Source organism: Coffea eugenioides, chromosome 6 (assembly GCF_003713205.1).
Source record: "Coffea eugenioides isolate CCC68of chromosome 6, Ceug_1.0, whole genome shotgun sequence".
NCBI classification, from domain to species: domain Eukaryota; kingdom Viridiplantae; phylum Streptophyta; class Magnoliopsida; order Gentianales; family Rubiaceae; genus Coffea; species Coffea eugenioides.
In genome coordinates, this window is record NC_040040.1 from 55365235 (window position 1) to 55388694 (window position 23460).

General features: G+C 38.1%; 1 long non-coding RNA gene across 1 annotated transcript; it reads left to right on the forward strand.

Moving 5' to 3' along the window:
* Positions 1-1229: 1229 nt before the first annotated feature.
* On the forward strand, positions 1230-5836 carry LOC113773301. The gene is made up of 3 exons (XR_003468802.1): positions 1230-1305; positions 2616-2687; positions 5651-5836. It is a non-coding gene; the product is annotated as an uncharacterized LOC113773301 (long non-coding RNA).
* The last annotated feature ends 17624 nt before the right edge of the window (positions 5837-23460 follow it).

Genomic DNA, 23460 nt, shown 5'->3' on the forward strand with positions numbered 1-23460 from the left:
TGCCGAGGTTGGTGGGATAAAACCCATATCCAACATGACAAAACGGTCAATGGGATACAACCACTACAAGAAAAAAGGGCATTAGTGACAACATTTCCTAGTGATGACAAAAAGTCGTCACAAAATGAGGTTGTTTAGTCACGACATTGAAGGTTGTCACAATTGACTCAAAGCAGCTAAGTTTTCAGTGACAACCATTAATTGTCGTCACAAAACTACTTTGCACCATGGGACTTGGAAGGCAGGAGTTTTGCGATAGTGACAACTTGATAAAAGTTGTCAGTAATGCTACCTCTTTCTTTGACAACTTTTCATTGTTGTCACTATTTATATTTATTGACGACCAATTTTTGTCAGTAAAACTATAATGTAGTTAGTGACAACATAGTATCATCAATAACTTGAACATCTCCAATGCATTTATTTAATTGTGAGTCTCAATATTAATTTAATTTTTTAAAATTTTAATAATTTATTAAACTAGTCATAGTTACTCAAATAATAATAGGTTTTTAACTGGAAAAAATTAATGAAAGTTTCTAATTAGAACAACTATATAAACTATTAGAACTTGAAAAAGAGTACATTTACCAGTTGTTCGAATTTAGCAAAAAATTTTCATCCATTATAACCTTTTAATAAATATGTTAAGAAGTAGTGATTAGAAATATATTAGTAAATTTAAATAAAAATTGAAGCTAAAAATTGACTTGGATTGTCTTGATTGACTAGTATCAAATATTTGTTCAAGCTAAACATGAAAAAAAATGGCCCGGGTACTATACAGTATACACTAGAAAAGGAACCACTCTTACTCCCCACTTCCAGATGCCTTTAGTACTCTTAACACTCTCAATCCCTCGATCAACCCAACCCCCTTTATTCATTTTCCAAAACCTGAGCAGCAGTAGAGGCGACAATCGGCAGCTGCCGCCGTAAAAAATGCAAATCTTCATGGAAATCCTGATGGGGAAGACCATCACCCTTGAGGTGGAGTCTTCTGACACCATCGACAATGTCAAGGCCAAAATCCAGGACAAGGAGGGGCATCCCCCCGAAACCAATAGCGCCTCATCTTCATCGGCAAGCAGCTGGAGGACGGCCGTACCCTAGCCGACTACAACAGCCGAAAGGAGCCAGAAGGAGTCCACCATCCACTTCTTTCTCCACCTCCGTGGTGACGCAACACCAAGCCCAAGAAAAAGAAGGCAAGTTTATCAGAAGGCTGGCGGTGATTGAGGGAACTCTGGACTAATTGTGCATTCAACGCTGAAGGGGATCGATGTGCTCTCCACCAACTCTCAGGTAGGTCCTCTTATGTCTCTCCTTGTTTCCCTAATTTTTTCCTCAATTAATTTGCCCGAAATTTTTCCCCAAATTTTTGGCAAAATTTTTACGGTGCCTATAGTTTGAGTTGTGGACTCCTTCTAGTAGAACTGTTTGATCTATAGTTGCAATTGCTTAAGTTATTTTTGTACAACCATGGGATGTAGACTTGATCACCCAATTCCATATGTGAGTCATGGTGACAAAATTCAATGGGTTTATGTGTGGGTGCGGTTTTGGCTTGGGACTAGGTGGGGCAAAAGTTGATGCCTAATTGGATGGTGGTGAAGGGAGTGGAAGAGAGCAAGGAGGTGATTATGGTACGATGTTGCTATGAGTGGCTGCTGGTGAGAGAAATAGTGGGTTAAATGATGCTGGGTGGAGTGGGAATTGGGGAGTGATTAGTTGATTATCTATGTGGCTGAGCAAAGAGGTAGCATATTAAAGTTTAATCTTCAAAATTTCCAGAAAGCTTCAAACTTTGCTTGAAACTAAGCTAAACTAGAACCACCCATTAAAGTACCTACAGAAACGATTCTTGAAAGGGGTTCTTCGAAATTATTTGGATTTTTATCAAAAATCAAAGCAATAGCTACTGGCTCGTTGTTAATGAGCTTTATTAATTAGTAATAGTGCTAATAATAATATTTATATACATGCTATACATGCTGTTACAATTATCCAATGAAATGACAGAAAAGATTTGAAAGGTAGGAGGTGTGATTGGATGAATTGTGTGGTCTGTTTGAAGCTTTGGTCTTTTCTGGTAGACCAAATATATAGGTTGAAGATATCTATAATTATAGCCCTAATATACATAGGAAAAGAAATACAAATACATAGGCTGACGATATCTATAATTATTTTCCTAAGTAGCATGCTGGTCAATTTGATATTTGTGATTGTTTTCATGGTCAATCTAATTATTCTACACAATTGTAAGGTGGCCATGCATGCTATATGATAACATCATGATTTCTCCTTAAAGTTTTAGTAATTGTTTTTCTTTTTTGACTTCTAGTTTATCTCATGATTAAGTAATCATACAAGTAACTTGAAACCTATTATAACTTAGAAAGCATCATTCTAAGTTATGAATATGGAATTCATTCCAGTATGCTACTTCCAACATTGAATTGTACTCATATTCCCTTTTCATATATTGTTGATTTGGCGTGCTACTTATATGCATATAATTATATAAATCAATATAGTGTGGATTAGTTTCAGGTAAATCACAAAAATTACTTTATTTCTCTTAGATTTTATTGATTTCTTATTTTTTGTAGCAATTGAAGTTGTTGACATAGGCTTAGGGTCTTCCTCGGATATTCTCATTGAGTTGCATTTTTCACTTTGAGGTACTTTACAGGCACTCTCCCTCAGTCCTTTTTCTTTTGTTTAGTAATCATGAGTACACTTTACTAGAATTTTTGCTTTGCGAATGACCTACAAAAATGTACTGTTGTTCACCAGTACTAATGTTTATTTAAATTATAAGCATTGAGTTGTCATCTGATGATAACGCTGATTTAATAGTACATCATGTTCATATTTGTTTTACTTTTAGCACATGCACCTGATTGTGATCAATTTGAATGATAAAATTTGTGTTTCATTACTTTGGAGTTTCTTTGTTGCTGTTTGCGATGATTAGTTTCCCCAATTTAGTTATTGTGCCTTCATTAAAATAATCTTGGATGCATATATCTTTATGTTAGGATACAAGACAGAGAAAACATGGCTAGGAGTTGGATGATTAAAAACTACCTAGATCCCAAATATTTAGATGGAGTTGGATGTCAATTAAAACTTTTTACTGCCTCATTAATCTAAGGCTGTTTATGCCAATAAGTGATTCATTGAAAAGGAAGGATAAAAAAATCATGAAAATTTTCCTTATGAAACTAAGGTGGCTATTTAATTTTGTTGTTTGTTTTGATTTATTTGAGTATCAATTTACAAGAACGAATAGGTAGTCTTTGTGTATCCCTTTCTTTATAGATGAATCCAATAAAGACTATTTGTATTCGTCTTGTGTTTTTAATTTCATTCTCAGCTGTGAAATTAGTCATGTACTGTTAGATTATAACAGATTTGTCCCTAGTCAGTCAGATTGAGATACGAATGCCACTTTGGTTAGTAGCATCCCTAGAGATTCTGTTGTGAATAAGATTCTGCAGCATGATTCTAATGCGATACTTGCCAAGTTTGCTACCTTGCTGTCATAGACATGTAAAATTGCCAGATAATCAGGAAACATGCTAATTCGGTTGCTTTAGATTAGGGGATTTGTCTGGTTCTAATGACTTTATTAGCCTATTGTAATCTCTCAGGTTTCTAGAATACCTGAGAAAATGAGCGAGTGTGGACTTTAATTGTATCAAAAAGTTTGCTATCCAACATCACTATTATTCCCTTTTTTTGGTGGTGTGAAAGACTTGGCATTATCATTGTTAATTATCACTTTTAAGTTTCATTTCCTTATGATATTCTAGGAAGAGTTGTCTTATGTGTTTTTTTGTAATGTTAAATGACGTATTGAGACTTGATAGAATAGAGCATTTCCTTAAAGATGCAACGGAATGATCTTTTGACCAGGATTTTTGTAAGAAGCTGGCATGGCTTTTCAAGCAAGCTAGGAACTTTTTGTGCCTTTTAATTGTTGGAGAAGATCAATTTGATGAATTTCTTATTGGATGATTACTCCTTCCTTTGACATGCTAAAATTGCTACCATTCTAAAGGTCATGCTAGAAAACCTGTTGTAAAGTGGATTGAGGTACTCTTGCTCTGCCTTCTTTCTAGACAGGCTAGTGGTCAAGTTGATCATTTTTTACGTGAATATTAACAATACTTATGTTACTGGATGCATATTTAGGTCCATAATTATAGAAAAGGCAGTAAAATTACCTCTATGAAGATGGTTCAGCTGATGCAACAAGAAAATTAACCCCAAACCATTTTTCCAAAAGCTGGCTTTTTGATCAAGACGAGTTAGAATTCCCAGATGCCAAAAGGTGCTTCTTATCAATATGCTTTTGCTTTTCTGTGGAAATATAGACAACCAGTATTTGTGCATGCATCAACCCCCAACCATTTTTCCAAAGATTTTAAGCACGATTTTATGGTTAATATGTTTATTTCACATGCAAGTGCTTTCCTACTAGCATAGTCTCTCAAAAAGTCACCTTTAGATCTGGTTGGCATGATAAGAGGACAAATTTCTTGGCTACAAGTTGATGAACTAAAATTTTTTTGTCTTGTAAGATGCAACTTTTACAAGTTGTTATATTTAATTAACTCATAGATTTTAACAATGTAAAACATATAATAAATAAATTCTAACAAATGTGAGATAGCTTTAAAGCTGATAACTTGTGTTCCACTCCTTTGTTCCAAATGGATGTCCTAGCTAGAGTCGGCTCTACTTTAAAATGAACTTAGATAACAATAATGTTTGAAACTTAAATAAGAAGTGGGAAACACATGGATTGCATTATGAATTGAATTTAATAAATGGAGAAGGTTGGGTAACAAGTAGTCAATGGTAAAATTGAGAAAATCGTTACCACTCTTTTTCTTATTGCATGGCATTAAATGCAAAGTTAGACATCAATTTATCGTGAGCAGGGAGTAAGTTGGGATCTTAGTAGATCCACAGAATCTTTATATTGTATAAGATCAAGTTTCCTAAACCTTCACAAGTCCAGCTGGGTACCCTTTCCTTGACTAACTTTTATGTATAGAACTCAAGTATGTAGAAATTTATCAGGAATAGAGGTGTTTGAGGACACTTTTTGATTTGATTGTCTTATTTGTAAAGTCCTAGGAAGGCCTTGTTCCTTCAACAGCATGTTTTCTCTATCCTGTCATGAAAAGTATGTACAGCCATTTGCTAGCTATGATTTCTTGCATATCTCTGCTTGTAGTTGGTTTTCTATTACTGTTTTGAGTGTGTGTAAAATGATATCCGATAATTTACTATTCGAGTTAGAGATAATATTCAGTCACAACATTCTTTGTTAGTTGGGTCCATGACTTTGTTAGGAAGACATGTTAAGCCACTCCGTGAAAAGCTAGTAATATTTTTGTTTGGCCTTGAGTAGTTTGTTAACAAGGTATTGACCTCACTAATACTTAACTAGCTAACTTCTAAGCTAATTTGGGATATTGTCCTTGTTATGTTAATTTTCTGCCTTATTTGTTCTTGTCTTGACTGAGATTCTAATCGTGACTGAGTTTTGTTGTAGGTAAATATAAGATAGTTTATTTTTTTGCTCAAGCTACTTGTTACCTACTAATTATTATACTACTTTATGCAGACTTGTATTGCTTGTTCAAACTCTTTTGGCCTCTAATCCACAGCTACTAATTGATTGAAGAACAATGAAGACAAGGTTGTGTTTTGCTCTTGAAGTGTTTCGGCAGTAGCTGCTAGCTAAGTTTAGGACTTAGATTTATTTTTGTAAAGCTGTAGCAGGATGTTGAACTTAAGTATGATATTTTGGCATTTCGAATGTAATGGATGTCTTCTGTTTTTAATTAGCAGGCTTTGTTGTTATTTTTCTCAATTCGTAAATTGAATTGTTGGATTGATTAATTCCAGTATAATTTTCTTTATCAAACTACACGGTTACAGTATATTGTCACTAATTAGACTTCTCCACTGACAATGAAATGTTGTCACTAATTAGTATCTCTAAACTTAAAGCCTACAGTGATGACAAAAAGTTGTCAATATCACGTCTATTTTAGTGACAAGCGTGAACCAAAGTTGTTAGTAATTAGTCAATACAAGCAACAATCATCAAGAAGTTTCAGTGACAATGTTATTGTGGCCATCACTGACAAGATATAAAGTCATCACTATATTTGTACTTTTTATTGACGAAGTGAGTTGTCAGTAAAGAATGCTATTTACTGACGACATATAAAGTTGTCAGTAAAGAATGCTATTTACTGACGACATATAAAGTTGTCACTGTACATCTTTACCGATGGGCATTCACTGACGACTCTGTGGCGACTTAAATGTTGTCAGTAATTGTCATCAGTGACGACTTTTACTTTTTTTGTGACAAGAGCTGGTTGTCATTGATGACCTTTTTTCTTGTAGTGAACCCAAACCTGCCGAGATTCCAAATCCATCACAATAAAATGGTCAGTGGGATACAACCCAAACCTGCCAAGGTTCCAAATCCAACACGATAAAATGGTCAACAGGATACAACCCAAGCCTGCCGAGATTCCAAATCCAACACGATAAAACGGTCAGTGGAATACAACCCAAGCCTGCCGAGATTCTAAATCCAACATACTTACTAAATTTGGGTGTTTTAAAACCCAAAGGCCATTGCATGTTTGGGAAAAAACACAACTCATCGTAATCCAAGCCTCCAAACTTGCTCAATATTTGGCTTTTTCTCATGAATTTCTCAAATTTATCCAATCTTTTCAATAGATTTTTGTCCATTGGGGTGGAAGATTCACCCGTTTTCACCTTCCCTTGCATAGCAGCATCAAACATGAATGGCTCAGTGGTGGTGTGACGAGGTACTTGAGAGTTTGGGTAATTCTGAGGTACTTGAATGCTGGTCGGGTTGACTTGGATGTTATGGGAGTAAGTGTATGGAAAACTGGAAGCGAGGTAGATGATAGTCTCTTTGGGTATGTTTGTAAAGAACGGTGCAGAGGTAACTTGGGTATGAGACAGAGGAGGTGGTTGGTGTTCTATTTCAGGTTGGCTAATAGGCATGGGATCATGTTGGATACCGCCACTGTTAACAATCAATTGGTCAATTATGCGCCTTTGGGTTGTTATTTCTTCGCTCATTTCATTGAATTTGTTTAAAATCTCGCTCAGTTAAACTCCCAAATTTGTAGTGTTTGCTGGAGGTGCCGTTATAGATTTATCGGATGATTCAGGATGTATATTCATATTTACACTATTTCTCAAAGTTTGGCTACGTGATCATGTAATGACAGGGCTTCTTCGTGTAGCTATATTTATAATTACCTGAAAATTTAGGAAAAACCCTATTTAGATTCCCCTCTTGATTAACTATTGACAAAAGGAAAAAGGAAAAAGAAACGATTTATTAAAAATTAAAGTAATTCGGATGCATGTCCTATTGGGGGAGCCCTTTTTGTGCCAAGAGTAGGCCTAAAATGAGAATGCAATCCTCTAGGGTAGGCACTATATAATACCTGATGAATCCGATCAACTTATTGATATTCAAGTGAAAAGCAATTTGAAAAAATTTTGGCCAATTGGAGTGAGAAAAGACACTTGTCCTAACAAAATGAGGATAAAGTCCGAATGAATTGATTGATTCGATTAACACATAAAGTGATGTGTGAAAGAGCCTACTCTTGAAAGAATTGCAGTGCCTCGACTAGTTTATTCAGTTATCCTTGGATCGAAACCCTAAAAGAGAATAAATAGGTCAAATGGATCGGATGAAATTGATGATTTATTCAAAAATTGATCGGATCGCATTAAAAATGGGTAAATAGATTGAATGAAATTGATGATTTATTCAAAATTGACCAGATCGCCCTAACAATAGGTAAACTAGTCAAATGATTTGAATGAAATTGATAATTTATTCAAAATTGAATGGATCACCCTAAAATTAGTCAAATGAATTGAATGAAATCAATTAATCGAATAGACCGAATGAAGTGATGATTTAATTCAAAAATTGACTAAATTATCCTAAAAATAAATTGATCAAATAGATTGTATAGAGCAGATGGTTTATCCAAAAAAAATCGACTCAATCATCCTAGATGCCAATAAACTCATAAAAATGGGATGGATGGAATTGATGGTTTATTTGAAAATTGTCTAGATTGCCCTAAAAATGAATGAATGGATTGAGTTAATGATTTATTCAAAAAATGACTAAATTATTCTAAAAGTGAATGAATTGATCAAATAGATGAAATGAATGAATTGACAAAATGGATTGATGAATAAATTGGTCAAATGGATTGGATTAAATTGTCCTAAAAAATTAATAATCGGTTCAAATGGATTGAATGGAATTGATGGTTTATTCAAAAATTGATTGAATTGTCTATCCCTTGGTAAAAATTCATTGCGATGCATTAGTCTATGAGCCTTCTAAAATCAAGATTTGGCCTTAATATATTTACCATCTCAACAATGAGTGATTATTTGAGAATTTCTTCAACTTAATGTCCTTTACGCAAGGGATTTTTATCAATTCTGATAAAATGGATAAAAGATGATTGTTAGATGCTCATAAAAGTTGCTTTATTATCATGGAAAGATCGGATCCTACCTTACCTTGTGGACTACCCCTTTGGATGGTACAAGAAATATAGACGTGCAACTCTCATTGGATTACATATCCGAGACATAAGATGATTTATTCCTAACGTGGGATTCCCTATGCGGCATTCCCTCCAAAGGTTATGCATGATGCCAATTTATCAAAGCAATTAAATATGCAACTTTAAAATGAAAAACATGACTTAAGGGACCCTTTGTATGCCAGGGTGGGCCTAAAATGATGTGCACTTATTAACTTACAAATGTAATACATCGAAATTAAAACGTGCAATAACCTATCTAAAAGAGTATCATGCCAGACCTCTTATTTTCTAGTGTTTGTGAATGCAAAAGATGAGAAAACAAGGAAATGTTAGTTCAACACATAACACATAACATGTCAAGAAATTAGATGATACAGAAGGCAAAAAGAAAGAGAAGTAAGAAAAGAGGGGTGGAATCCCTCCCTTCATGCCTAGTGTTCCTAATTAGGGTAAGGTCAACTCTATCCTAGGCGATCTCTAATATGAATGCATGAAGTTGGGCTCACTAATACATCTAGACTCGATAAAGCTTCGTGCCCCCAAACCTTTAGACCAAAGGCGAAGGGTCATCAATCCCAAGGCCTAAGAGTCAGTGGTTCGAGTGATCCCTCGTACATTGCTACGCGCACGTCGTGCCACGGCCACATGTCCAAGGGGATCAATTTTAATCCTAAATAGGGAAGAGTGGTATGACAACCACTAAAACTAAAAAAGAAATGAAGGGTATAAAGTAAAACGTATGCACGTATGAAGTGTTTCATTTTGAATGGAGGGATTAAATACCATTAAATGCGGGTGAAGGTTCTATGGTGACTAACCCCCCCTCCCCAAGATGCAAGCGCGATACACAAATACAAATAAATGAAAGTAAACCAACAAACGATCGCATACGCGGATATTGAGACGATTGCGTGTGTGAAAATGTAAAAAATCCTAAAAAGTGGAAAAAGGAAAACGAAAAAAAAGAAAAAGAAGAATGCAACCTAAAGCCTCCAAATGTGATATATAAGAAGATTAGAATAAGAAAAGAATTGACTAAATCAAGTACTCGGACTCTCTAAAGTCCCCAGTGGAGTCGCCAAGCTGTCGCGCCCCATTTTTAAAAGAAAAAATAACGTGTTTTAAAAAAATGAATTTTGATTAATTTTTTATTTGAAAAAATGAGTTTTTGATTTTAGAGAATAAAAAAAATGATGGGCCTAAATGGGACTTAAAATTGCGACGATTTTGATCTAAAATAATAGTTTAAAAAGGGTTTTTAATAAAAAATAGGAGTCGCCGGAGTTAAGGTGTACCAAGTCACCTAAAATGAATTTTAAATAAAAAAAGTTGAGAACACCCTTTTTAAACGACTCCAAGTCTTCGAAAATCAGAGAAAAAGGATCGGAAGGCAAGGATAAAATCCAAGGCACCCTTTTAATCTAGCCAAGGTTAGTTGCTTGATTTAGTCAAAAATTTTCTTAATTTAGTCTAAAAATTTATCACATTTGGATGTCACTATATGGATGCAAAACCTAAACCTAGGAGGATATCGGGGGTCGAAATATCTCTTCAAAGCTTAATTGGGACAAATCACATTAATTGTGATGCCCAAGAAAGTGACACTTTGAAGAGGTCATGAATATGCAAAAATATGAGACTCGAAGGAAAGAAAAGAAAATAATAATTATACAAAAAATATATATGACCTAAAGGAATGCATCATAACGGGTGCGGGAGGCTAAAATTCATGACTTTTAATTTTCCCTTTACAGAGGGAATACGAGCGTGCTAAGGCTAGAAAAATCATACTCGTCCATATCCCATATTTAAGGGGTAATTTCCCTAATATAATCAAGCAAAATGTACTAACCTAGTTCTAATTCTTAAATGGAATGCAAGTCTAATGTCATGTTTTCACGCATAGGGGTAAGGGATATACATATAGGGGAAATATGGGATAAGCGATATACATATAAAGGAAATATCATGCAAAATGATAAAAAAACCCCTAAAAAGTAGAAAATATGCATGAAAATGTAGTGATTGTCACAAAAACATGATCTAGCGCATGGATAGTCCTTAAGGGTCTAGCGTTGGACTAGCCCATGTCTATAAGTTCTCACTGGCATTGGACTAGTGAGAAATCAGAAAAAAGGGCCACAACTAGCGTTGGACTAGTATGGCGACGTCATGCACTCATGATAATCAAATAAATCATATGAAATATAATAAAAGCATGTAAACACATAATATCACATAAAACACATAGCACATAAGCATGATATCTAGATGCAAAAATACTTTTTTTTTAAAAAAAAAAACTTTAGATTTTATTCATATGAGAAAGCCAAACACAGGACTTATGAGCACAATGTTCTAAGCACTAGGAGACGGTTCTCCTCTCCCAACCCCCCTTGCCCTTCTAGCAGATGGGACTCCCAACTGATCTAGCCGAAGTGCCCCCCTAACCAGTACCGGAGCTGCCCTTGGGTTATCATAAATCCGAAGCGGGTCCTGGGCATGCATGACCCCCACATTCGCCAATGCATCTGCTACTTGGTTTGTCTCCCGAACACAGTGCGAAAACCTATCCACTTCCGTAACCAATTGCCTAATCTGCTCCATCTCCACCCGAACATGCCATGGGCACTGAAGCCATCGTTTTAACACACCCACTAAAATTGCAGAGTCTGATTGCACAAACGGTGTGACCACTCCACGTCCAACACACAGCCGGAGTCCAATTAGAAGCGCTAGAGCCTCTGCCCGTAAACTGGTTTGCTCACGAAGAAAAGCTGAGAACGTAAAAACTAGTTGGCCATTGGAATCCCTGATCACTCCACCTCCACCACTCATACCAGAATTACCTTTGGAGCACCCATCAGTGTTGAGTGTCAATTGCCCCGTCGCGCTCGGCTTCCATCTCACAATAGTGAAGTCATACCTGGGAGAAGGAATTTGAGCAATTTTGTCGCACATCTCCGAGAAATCACGTGCATGGATCACTCGCTTAAACTGAATCTCGAACGCTGCTTTGATATCCTTGAAAATTGCCTGACAGACCTCTTGACTCCGAATCTTGGCTCCATAAAAAACTGCACTATTTCTCGCTTTCCAAATATTCCAGCATATCCAACTGGGCAGCCTGGCCCGTACAAATCTCCCTTCTTCGGACGACGCCCCCAGTAACCACCAACTCAGAAGGCATGCTCTTAAATTTTGAGGTTGTGGAGTGACCCCACAAATGGCATTGAAGAAGCCCCACAGTTCCAACGCTATGTGCCCTGTGAAAAAGACATGTTCAGTAGTCTCCTCCGCAGCTGCTGCACAGCAGAAACACTTGGACGGCAGTTGGAACCCCATCATGCATAATATCACATCCAACAGCAACCTGTCTGACCTCCTGATATGCTGAGGATAGGGTGAAACGTCCGGACGTTGTTGGCATCCAAATAGTCTCTGCTGCTAGGGCCTCTCCCGGGGTCGGCTTCCTCAAGACAGCGCATGTAATGTCTGATGGCAGCACCTGTCCCAACCGCTGGATATCCCACCTCCCCTGCACGATGAAGTCCCCAAATGACCAGTCAGGTCTCACAGTCACTCTCAAGTACAGAGCCCCACTGCCCAACCACTTATCGTACCAGAAGTTACACTGTGACAGCCCCACCTTCCCCGAGGACGTACCAAAGGGGTTAGCGGACTGCCTGCCCAACTCTCGCCAGGATTGCTAAGACGGTTATACATAATCTAAAATGTTCCGAAAAATATTAGCGCGCTCAAGCGATCTAAAACCATAAAATGGGAAACGAAAATTAAAATCGCAAATGAATAGTGACTACCACGTCACCATCCAACCAGCATCCAATCGAATATATATATCACCATACCTCGGAGAAATATTTCCAAACCAAATAGGATACATGAACAGGGTTAAACGGTGTTATACACCTACATTTGTAATATACAAATCAAAAGAAAGTTATTTAGATCTAAATGCATTTAGGGGTTTTCTCCCCCATCGAGGAGCTTTACAAAAGCATATATTCAAGCTATATAAAAACTAACTCAACTCGTGCTTCAAAACAATATCGTCTTCCCAAAAGTTATTTATATTCCTGTAAGGAAAACAAAGTAACGAGGGTGAGCTTACGCTCGTGAGGTACCAACAAGACACACCAATAAGCACATTTTATCACATAGTGATTCCAAAGCTCATAAACAAACAAGTCAATATAAAAGGATACAATTGGCTCTCAAGAGCCACTTTCCACTTGCCGCACTTGATCTCCAACCCGTTGACACTCCGTCAACTGTTAAAGAGAAGAACATCCTGTAGGTCCCCACTTTACTCCATATTCCTTCCACCGATCACCCCCTTACCGGGCCCGAACACCTCACAGTAACAGAAAGGGTAATACTCGAGTATACCATAAAGTCGAGGAGTTGTAGACACTAAATTTTTGGTTTCGAACTTTATTTGTTTAATTAATTTAATTTTAGCTTTATTTGTTTCAATTTTAGGTTATTTATTTATTTTATTATTTATCTTATCTTCGGGTCTCTTATTTTTGTTTGATTTAAGGTTAAAAGCAATTTTCTTTTACATACTAAATTTCAGAAAAGGAAAAAAAAGAAAAAAAAGAAAATCAACAAGCAGAAAAATCCTTTAGCATTTTATCTTTTATTCCCGGCTTTGCTCATTTTATTTGATGTTATTTTCATTATAAAAAAAGGGGGAAAAGCCACGCATGCAGCGGAATTACAGAATCATGAAGAATCCATTTTTCACGGTTTTTTCGACTTTTCTTTCTTCCAAACCTTTGGCCACCTCATCCCCTTTTGGATTCCTATCAAAAACCTTCTAGAACAACAGCCATCGGATGGCCAAGGTAGAGGCATTGAGCTGGGGTGGTTTGTGACCATCCAGATGAGGGCTAAGAGAGAGGCACGGTGATATAAAAGGATAAGGAGAGAATCTGGAATGGGGGGGGAGCATCGAGTGACGGCAAAAGGATCCGGAAAGGAGGAGTAGGAAAATCTGGGGTTGAGAGCTAGGTTTGAGAAAAAGGAGAGAGCCGAAAGGGGTTGACGGCCAACAGAGGCTGAAACAGAGGGCAAGAAAGAAAAATGCAAGGGAGGTCTGAGAGATGGAGTGGAAGGAAATAGAGGGAGCTATGGAGGCTAGGGTTTCGATCGGCAACAAAAGCAACGAAAGAAAAGAAAACAAAAAGAAACGGAGAGACAGCTTCGGGGAGCCTGAGGAAGAAATAAGGGAGACGGAAGGAAAGACAGAGGGAAAGGCTGCGGGCCAGGACAGCGAAGAGAGAGCAAGAAACAAGGGAGCTGGGCAAGGCTGAGAGTGAAAAAACAGGAATAAGAAAAATCTGGGCAAGAGAGGGAGCTTCATCTGGGGGCTTCGGGGGAGAAGAGGAAGAACAGGGAAAATATAGCTTTATCGTGGGGGGGCGGCGGACAGGAAAACAGAAGGAGCAGGAAGGGAGGCCGCGAGCTGCAAAACAAGAAGGAAAAGCAACGGAAAATAGGAAGGTTCGGCGGAAATGAAAAACAGAGGAGGAAGGAAATCGCAGCCGCCATTACGCCGTCGGAATCTGCCCTGACCGCCCGCAAAGCTTCGCCGAGAAGGCACCCTTACAACATCATTTCAACTTCCTAAAGCATTTAAGGTGATGTAGTTCAATTTACTCTTGCCATTTAAGTCTGAATCTTGGCCAAGCTTGTCCGAGTCTAGCTTGCATTATTTTTCTTCTTTCGTTGTACTTTTTCTGCTCATCTTATGCGATGATAGTTCAGTTTATGGCACAAATCTGATGTTAAATGAACCAAGACTGAATCTTGATGCTTAGATCCCATAATCTTGTTGCTTTGGTACGAAAACTTGATGTTTTGCTTTGATTTTGTTGCCTGGACCCAGATGGTGTTTGATTGAGATTCATAAAAACAAAACTGCTGCAACAAGATGTTTGGTTTGGTTTATTGCTGTGATATTGATAAAATTGGGTCCAGGGGTGACTGAGGTTCTGGTTTGGGTTTGGTTTTAAAACTGGCCGCATGAATTTGCTAGGATTTCGAAACATCTGAAAATTGCAGACGCTCCTTCGTTAATTGCATATCCACATTCCTGTCTTCGTCTTCCTTGTTTGTGATCTTCTTGTGATAGCCAATCTGTCCCTTGTGCCTTAAAGTCTTCCCTCTTGTTTCCATGTTTGCCAGAACTTTTCTCCTGTCAAAATGTTGTGTGTTCCAGTTCGTGGGGTTTGCATTTACCAAAGCTGTTACATAGCAGATCATAAGCTCCACACTCATTTACATTTGTTGGCATTGAAGTTTATCATTTGGATTGTGATTGTTTCATCATAGTAGCTTCCTTCTCTTCAAGCGTAGGAAGAAAACATTGCTGTTTTGATTTCATTTTGTTTACTTGCTGTTTTATGCTGGTTCAATAAGCCGTTAAGAAGATTGCATCCCTGTGACTGAATTTTGTTATCTGTTTGGATGCCAAAATTCTGTGTTTAGTCCTTTGAATCGGAGTTTGATGTTTGGTTGAGGTTTTATGCGAAAAGAAATTTATATCATGAAATTAAGAATAAGATTGCAAAAGCTTTCGGTTGCAGAGACCTGGAAACTTTAGTTGCAGAAGAGTTTTTCTTCGTTGCATGCATGAAATACTTTCTGAATATCGCACCTTGACCCCTTGGCTTGTCCTTAATGCTACTAGGACCCAATCAATTGAATAATTTCATCAATTTGGTCTTTGGTAGTTTGAATTTTTGCAACTTCATTGCTTGTTTGCTTCAATTAGCCACCATGCTTTGTTTAAATTGCACTTAATTCACAATTTTAAGGGTTTTACGATCAATTGAGCTTGTGTTTGTACATTTTCTTTAGTTTTCTCAATTAAAGCGATGCCTTGACCTTTTCTTTATTTTTGGAGGGTAAATAAGTTATTTCACTTCATTGAGGCTCCAACTTCAAGGGAGGTACACTCTATCCTTTATTTTTTGACTTTATTTGACCCTACGTGCATATATGTGTCTTATGTGTGCAATTGCATGACTTTAAGTGTTTATTTCATTTGCACCTTATTTATTTATTTAGTTGCTTAGTTTTGCTTTAATTTTAGTTCAATTTTATCCTTTGGGAGACACTCGAATTGCTTGACTTTAAGGGATTTAATTGTTTTATTCCTTCTTACTTCCCCTTTTAGTTTGTAGTAGGCTTCCCCCCAATGTAATAGATAGGGCTTCCTTTCTTGTTGCTTGTGTATTTTGCATGCTTACGTGCTATGTGTTACCGCTTTCTTAGGGTCTTGCATCTAGATATCATGATTATGTGTTACGTGTTTATGTGACATTATGTGTCTACTTGCTTTATTATGCTTTTATGAGGTTATAATTAATGAGTGACTAGTTGTGATTCATTTCTCGATACCACACTAGTCCAACGCTAGTTGTGGTTTCCCTTGTTCGATTCCTCACTAGTCCAACGCTAGTGAGAAAATAGAAATATGGGCTAGTCCAACGCTAGACCCTTAGGAGCCCTTCGCGCGTTAGATCATGACTGCATGATTGTGTGATCACTTCATCTCACGCATATCTTTGCTTTTTTAGGGCCTCTTTCACCATATTGCATGACTCTTTTCTTATATACGTATATCCCTTCCCCCATATTTTCCCTTATATGTATATTACTTGTCCCTTTTGTATGATACATAACATTAGAATTGCATTTCATTCTAGAAGTAGGATTAGGGTAGTGCATTTGCTTGATTAGATTAGGAAAACCCCTCGAATATGGGATATGGACGAGTTTGGCTTTTCTAGCCTTAGCACGCTCGTATTCCCTTTATTAAAGGGAAAATTGAGTCACGAACATTAGTCCCCCGTACCCGACGTGATGCATTCCTCTAAGACACGTATATTTCTATAATTATTTTATCCTTTTCCTTTTCTTAGAGTCTCATATTTTTGCATTATTCGTGACCTCTCCAAAGGGTCATTATTGGGCATCACAATTAATGTGATTGGCACTACTCAAGCTTTGAAGAGAAATTTTTCCCCCCGATGTCCCCCTAGGTCTAGGTTTTGCATTCATATAGTGCATGCAAATGTGATAAATGTTTTGGTTAAAACTAGAAAATCTTTGACTAAATCGCGCAACTAGCCTTGGCTAGGTCGAAGGGGTGCCTTGGATTTTTATCCTTGCCTTCCCCTTCGTCAAATGTGACTCCCGAACCTTTTTCGTTGGTTTACGTAGACTAGGAGTCGTTTAAAAGGGGTTTCTTTCTACCTTTTCCTTTCAAAAATTCATTTTAGGTGACTTGGTACACCTTAACTCTATACCAAGTGGCGACTCCGATTTTATTTCAAAAACCCTTTTTAAACTATATTTTGGGTCAAATCGTCGCATTTTCAAGTCCCATTTAGACCCACTTTCTTTGTAAATCAAAAATCACTTTTCAAATCAAAAATTCACTTTTCAAACCATTTATTTATTTATTTTATAAAAAGTGGGGCGCGACAGGAGTTAACACTCCACTCGACTGCAGTGAACCCAAGGTCCGTTATCGATTCGCCCAAGCCCTTGCTGGCTCGATTCGATTAAAGACCAATGGGGTATGAGCTCAGATAGCACAGTTAAGTTGTCGGGCAAAGCCCTTAGCCAAGTCAAATCACACATGTAGACAATTTCACATTTAACAGTAACAGTAATACAGATAAGAGACCGAGAGCGATAAAGTACACTCTCGTCTCATTCAAGCCATTCAAGTTCATATAACCAGTATAAACAACCATTTAAGCAGTAGACCATATAATGGTACACTCACCAAGGCAAGTAAGCAAATTCACAAGTGAGTTTCGGGCGTAGGCGTCGGATCACCGGCACGACCTAAACAACAAGAATATCACAATTAAGACTCGAACACGAGTCAAAGAAATTCCACACACTATCAAAAATAAGGCCCAATAGAATGTATAGGTGCATAACCAAGCTAGGGAGAGTACGGAAATGAAGTTTATGCACTAAACCCCAAAAGACAGTTTTGACGTCATTTAGCGGAACGGGTACAACTGGAGCTACACTTATCGGATTAGGGTAAATTTATACCGATTCGAAGCTAAGACGAAGGGTACAACTTTGTAGAAGACCACTCAGTCCAGTTTGTAGTGTAGCTAGGTCAAATTTACCAAAACAACCCCAGATTTTCCAGTTCAAAGCTCCCTGTGGAATTCAACTAGCAGTCCTGATTCATTCACTCATATCTCAGCACACACAGCTCCAATTCAAGTGATTCCAAAGCCATCTGAAATCTAAGATACAAGGCTACAATTCTTAAGAAGGCATCAACAACCAAATCAGTAGTATTCCCAGTCAAACTAACCAATTACAGAAGCTGATTATCAGGTTCGGACAGAAACAGGGCAGCAGGGAAATTTCAGTCTTTTCACAGGATACGTTGCTCCGATTAAGCTGAAATTTTACAGGAATCTAGTTAACACCATTTGCTACAACTTTCATGTTTTAACCTTAGGCTAATTCGGCCTCTAACCCACTCAAATAAATTTGGACAGAACAGGCCTGTTTGAAACCCTAATCTGGAATTTTTGCTTCAAACCAGAAATTTTCCACTAATCATCACAATTATCATACCAAAGCTTCATTCTAACCCATACTAGACCATCATACATGGCCAAACAACATTAAACATATAAAAACAGAAAAATTAAGCATAAAATCAAAAATTCATCAAACACCACCAAAAGTCATGAAAACCTCTAATAGCAAAGTGACATTTGTCCCTCTCTTTAATGCTAGGTTATCCATTTGTCTCTCCACTCTCATCCATATAACAACCTCTAATTATCTCTTAGCACCTAGTAAATTAATTCCAGTATCCCAAACATAACCTAATTGGCCGAATTTTACCGAACTTTCCGCACTAGCGGGTCCCACGTCCGGTATACACTCTTAATTTCTCAAAACCTAACCGATACTAGAAAAATAATCTAAAACCTATATTTACTCATAAAAATTACCTGAAAAATTTTTATAATAAAGAAAATATAGAAAAGGCATGCAATTAAATAAAATAAAACCTAGAAAATAAGAAAATTTCGGGCTCTCACACTCTCTCCTTCTTAAAAGAATTTCGTCCTCGAAATTTCTCACCTTGATTCACAAACAGTTCAGGGTATTTCTTTTTCATATCGTCTTCCATTTCCCAGGTCGCCTCTTCGACTCCGTGGTTCTTCCATAGGATTTTCACTAAGGGAATTTGCTTACTCCTCAGCTCCCTCACCTTTCGATCTAGCACACGTACAGGTCTTTCTTCGTAGGTAAGGGTTTCATCTATCTCAATCTCCTCTGGTTGTACAATATGAGTCGGGTCAGGGTAGTATTTCTTGAGCATTGACACATGGAAGACATCGTGTATTCGGGACAAACTTGGCGGCAACTCGAGTTGGTATGCAACTTTCCCAACTCGCTGGAGTATTTGGTAAGGCCCTACGAATCTTGGTTGAAGTTTCTTTCCTCTACCCATCGTAACACTTCGCAGGGGTGTAATTTTAAGAAAAACGCGATCTCCAACTTCAAACTCCAAGTCTTTTCTTCGATTGTCCGCATAGCTCTTTTGGCGACTTTGAGCAGTTTGGAGTCTCTGTCGGATCAACTTGACCTTTTCTTGGGCATCCTCCATCCAAGGGATAACTGTTGGGTCCAAAACTTTCTTTTCTCCTATCTCATCCCAGTATAGCGGAGACCGACACTTTCGTCCATAAAGAGCCTCATACGGTGTCATTTGAATCGACGAATGGTAGCTGTTGTTGTAGGCAAATTCCATTAATGTCATATGTTGACCCCAACTACCTCCGAAGTCCAAAACACACGTTCTTAACATATCTTCAAGTGTTTGAATCGTTCGTTCCGACTGCCCATCCGTTTGAGGGTGATAAGTGGTACTTAGGTTTAGTTTAGTTCCCAAGGTCTTCTGAAACTTTTGCCAAAACCTTGATACAAAACGAGGGTCCCGGTCGAAAACTATACTTACAGGGACCCCATGTAATCTCACAATCTCCTCCATATATACCCGAGCCAACTTATCCATGGAATACTTCATATTCACAGGTACAAAGTGAGCCAATTTGATTAACCGATCGACGATCACCCAAACGGCATCATGTCATTTTTGTGTTCTAGGCAAACCGGAAACGAAGTCCATGGTAATGTTCTCCCATTTCCATTCAGGTATCTCAAGAGGTTGTAGTAATCCAGAAGGTTTTTGGTGTTCAGCCTTAACCTGTTGGCAGACTAGACAAGTTTGTACATATTGAGCAATCTCCCTCTTCATCTTATCCCACCAGTATAGCTGTTGTAAGTCCTGATACATCTTAGTACTACCCGGATGGATGGTGTATTTCGATCGATGAGCTTCATCCAGAATCTCCCTCCTCAAATTCTCATCCTCAGGCACTACAATGCAATTTCTAAACCTCAAAATTCCCTTAGGATTTAGATTAAAATCAGAAATTTCTCCTTTCTTCACTTTTTCCACCCACTTCTGAACCATTGGATCCGTAGTTTGGGCCTCCTTGATTCTATCCAATAGGCAGATGTCACCCAGATATTTCCAAAGGTGATCTTCTTACCCTCCATTTTAGGGTTCCACTCACCAATAGCTTCTAACATTTCCCACTCCTTAACTATTAACCCAGATATTCGAGCCTTCCTACTTAAAGCATCAGCTACTACATTAGCCTTACCCGGATGGTAGTTGATCGTGCAGTCATAATCTTCTAAGAATTCCATCCACCGACGTTGTCTCTTATTTAACTCCTTTTGGGAAAAGAGGTACTTAAGACTCTTGTGATCGGAATAAACTTCAAAAGTTACCCCATACAGGTAGTGTCTCCATTTTTTCAAAGCAAAGACAACCGCAGCTAACTCCAAATCATGAGTGGGATAGTTTTGCTCATGGTTTTTCAATTTTCTAGAGGCAAAGGCTATCACGTTCTTGTTTTGCATCAATACACACCCTAAGCCTTCATTCGAAGCATCAGTATACACAGTGAAACTGTCCTTACTGTTAGGCAAGGCCAGAACTGGAGTCATAGTTAACCTTTTCTTCAACTCCTGAAAACTCTGCTCACATCGGGCATCCCACAGAAACCGACTACTTTTCTTAGTCAAATTGGTTAAAGGACTGGCAAGTTTTGAGAAATCCTTAATAAATCGCCGATAGTAACCTGTCAACCCTAGAAACTTCGAATCTCAGTCGGACTCTCAGGTCTCTTCCACTCGGTCACTGCTTCTACCTTCGTCGGATCTACTGCAATCCCCTCCTTCGAAATTACATGTCCCAAGAAGGAAACCTTCTCCAACCAAAACTCACACTTACTAAATTTGGCGTATAATTGGTGATCCCTTAGGGTTTGTAAAACTAACTTCAGGTGCTGCACATGCTCCTCTCAGGTTTTCGAGTAGACCAAAATGTCATCGATAAACACAACGACAAATTGGTCTAGATAAGGTTTGAAAACTTGATGCATCAAGTCCATAAAAGCGGCAGGGGCATTAGTTAGTCCAAAGGGCATAACGGCAAATTCGAAATGCCCATACCGAGAATTGAAGGCAGTTTTAGGCACATCTTCTTTTTGGATCAATAATTGGTAGTACCCCTGTCGAAGGTCCAGTTTTGAAAAGACCACTGCACCTTGTAACTGGTCAAACAGCTCATCAATGTGGGGTAGTGGGTATTTATTCTTAATGGTTACGTTGTTCAACCCTCGGTAATCAATACATAATCTCAAGGTCCCGTCCTTCTTTTTAACAAAGAGAACGGGTGCACCCCAAGGAGATCCACTCTCACGAATAAAACCCTGCTCCAAAAGGTCTTGCAACTGCAGTTTCAGCTCCTTAAGTTCAGCAGGTGCCATACGGTATGGGGTCTTAGAAATAGGTGAAGTCCTTGGTAACAAGTTAATCTCAAATTCTATCTCTCTTTGCGGTGGTAGATTCACTAGCTCATCGGGAAACACATCCGAATATTCGCCCACTACTGGAACATCTTCTACTTTCAGTTTATCGGTGGGAGTATTAATGAGAAAGGCTAGGAACCCTTGTGCCCCTCTACTCAGTAGTTTCCTAGCCCGAATACCCGAAATCATTGCAGATGAGGCCAGACCGCCCTTCACATCTAGCCTTAAGGTCGCCTCTCCAGGGATACGGAATTCCATTACTTTCCTCTTACAGTCCAGCTGGGCATCATACCTAACTAACCAATCCACGCCCAATATCACATCATACCCCTTAATGTCTAAACTTATTAAATTACCCAACAACCTCCTCTCTCCTACCCAGATTTCACAGTTTACATACATCTTACTAGTAACCAAACACTGGTTCCCCGTAGGAGTCGGATCACAGGCACGACCTAAACAACAAGAATATCACAATTAAGACTCGAACACGAGTCAAAGAAATTCCACACACTATTAAAAATAAGGCCCAATAGATTGTATAGGTGCATAACCAAGCTAGGGAGAGTACGGAAATGAAGTTTATGCACTAAACCCCAAAAGACAGTTTTGATGTCATTTAGCGGAACGGGTACAACTGGAGTTACAGTTATCGGATTAGGGTGAAATTTATACCCGATTCGAAGCTAAGATAAAGGGCTAAAACTTTGTAGAAGACCACTCAGTCCAGTTTGTAGTGTAGCTAAGTCAAATTTACCAAAACAATCCCAGATTTTCTAGTTCAAAGCTCCCTGTGGAATTCAACTAGCAGTCCTGATTCATTCACTCATATCTCAGCACACACAGGTCCAATTCAAGTGATTCCAAAGCCATCTGAAAGCTAAGATACAACGCTACAATTCTTAAGAAGGCATCAACAACCAAATCAGTAGTATTCCCAGTCAAACTAACCAATTACAGAAGCTGATTATCAGGTTTGGAAAGAAACAGGGCAGCAGGGAAATTTTGGTCTTTTCACAGGCTACATTGCTCTGATTAAGCTGAAATTTTACAGGCAGCTAGTTAACACCATTTTATACAACTTTCATGTTTTCACCTTAGGCTAATTCAGCCTCTAACCCACTCAAATAAATTTGGACAGAACAGGCCTGTTTGAAACCCTAATCTGGAATTTTTGCTTCAAACCAGAAATTTTCCACTAATCATCACAATTATCATACCAAAGCTTCATTCTAACCCATACTAGACCATCATACATGGCCAAACAACATTAAACATATAAAAATAGAAAAATTAAGCATAAAATCAAAAATTCATCAACACCACCAAAAGTCATGAAAACCTCCACAAAATCACCTAACTAACCTTCACAAGTCATGAATTCATCATTATCAAAGCCAAAGATGGAATTTCTTGACTACTCACCTTGAAATCTCAAGAAAGGAAGCAACTTAACACCTTTCCTTCTCAAACCACTTCGCCAATCATCTTAATCCTACCAAGAGAGAGGTTTTTATGGAGCAAAGCCAAGTTTTAACGGTTGGTTTGTGAGATTCAAGCAAGAAATTGAAGAAAAAAGTTGGAGGTTTTTCTCTTCTTTTCCAACAAGAAGTTCGGCCAAGAGGATGAAATTTTTGATGAATTTTTGGTCAATTTTTGGTATTTATTTGGTAAAGATGGTAAGATGGTCTTATGGTTAACTTCCAAGTCCAATAGCAAAGTGACATTTGTCCCTCTCTTTAATGCTAGGTTATCCTTTTGTCTCTCCACTCTCATTCATATAACAACCTCTAATTATCTCTTAGCACCTA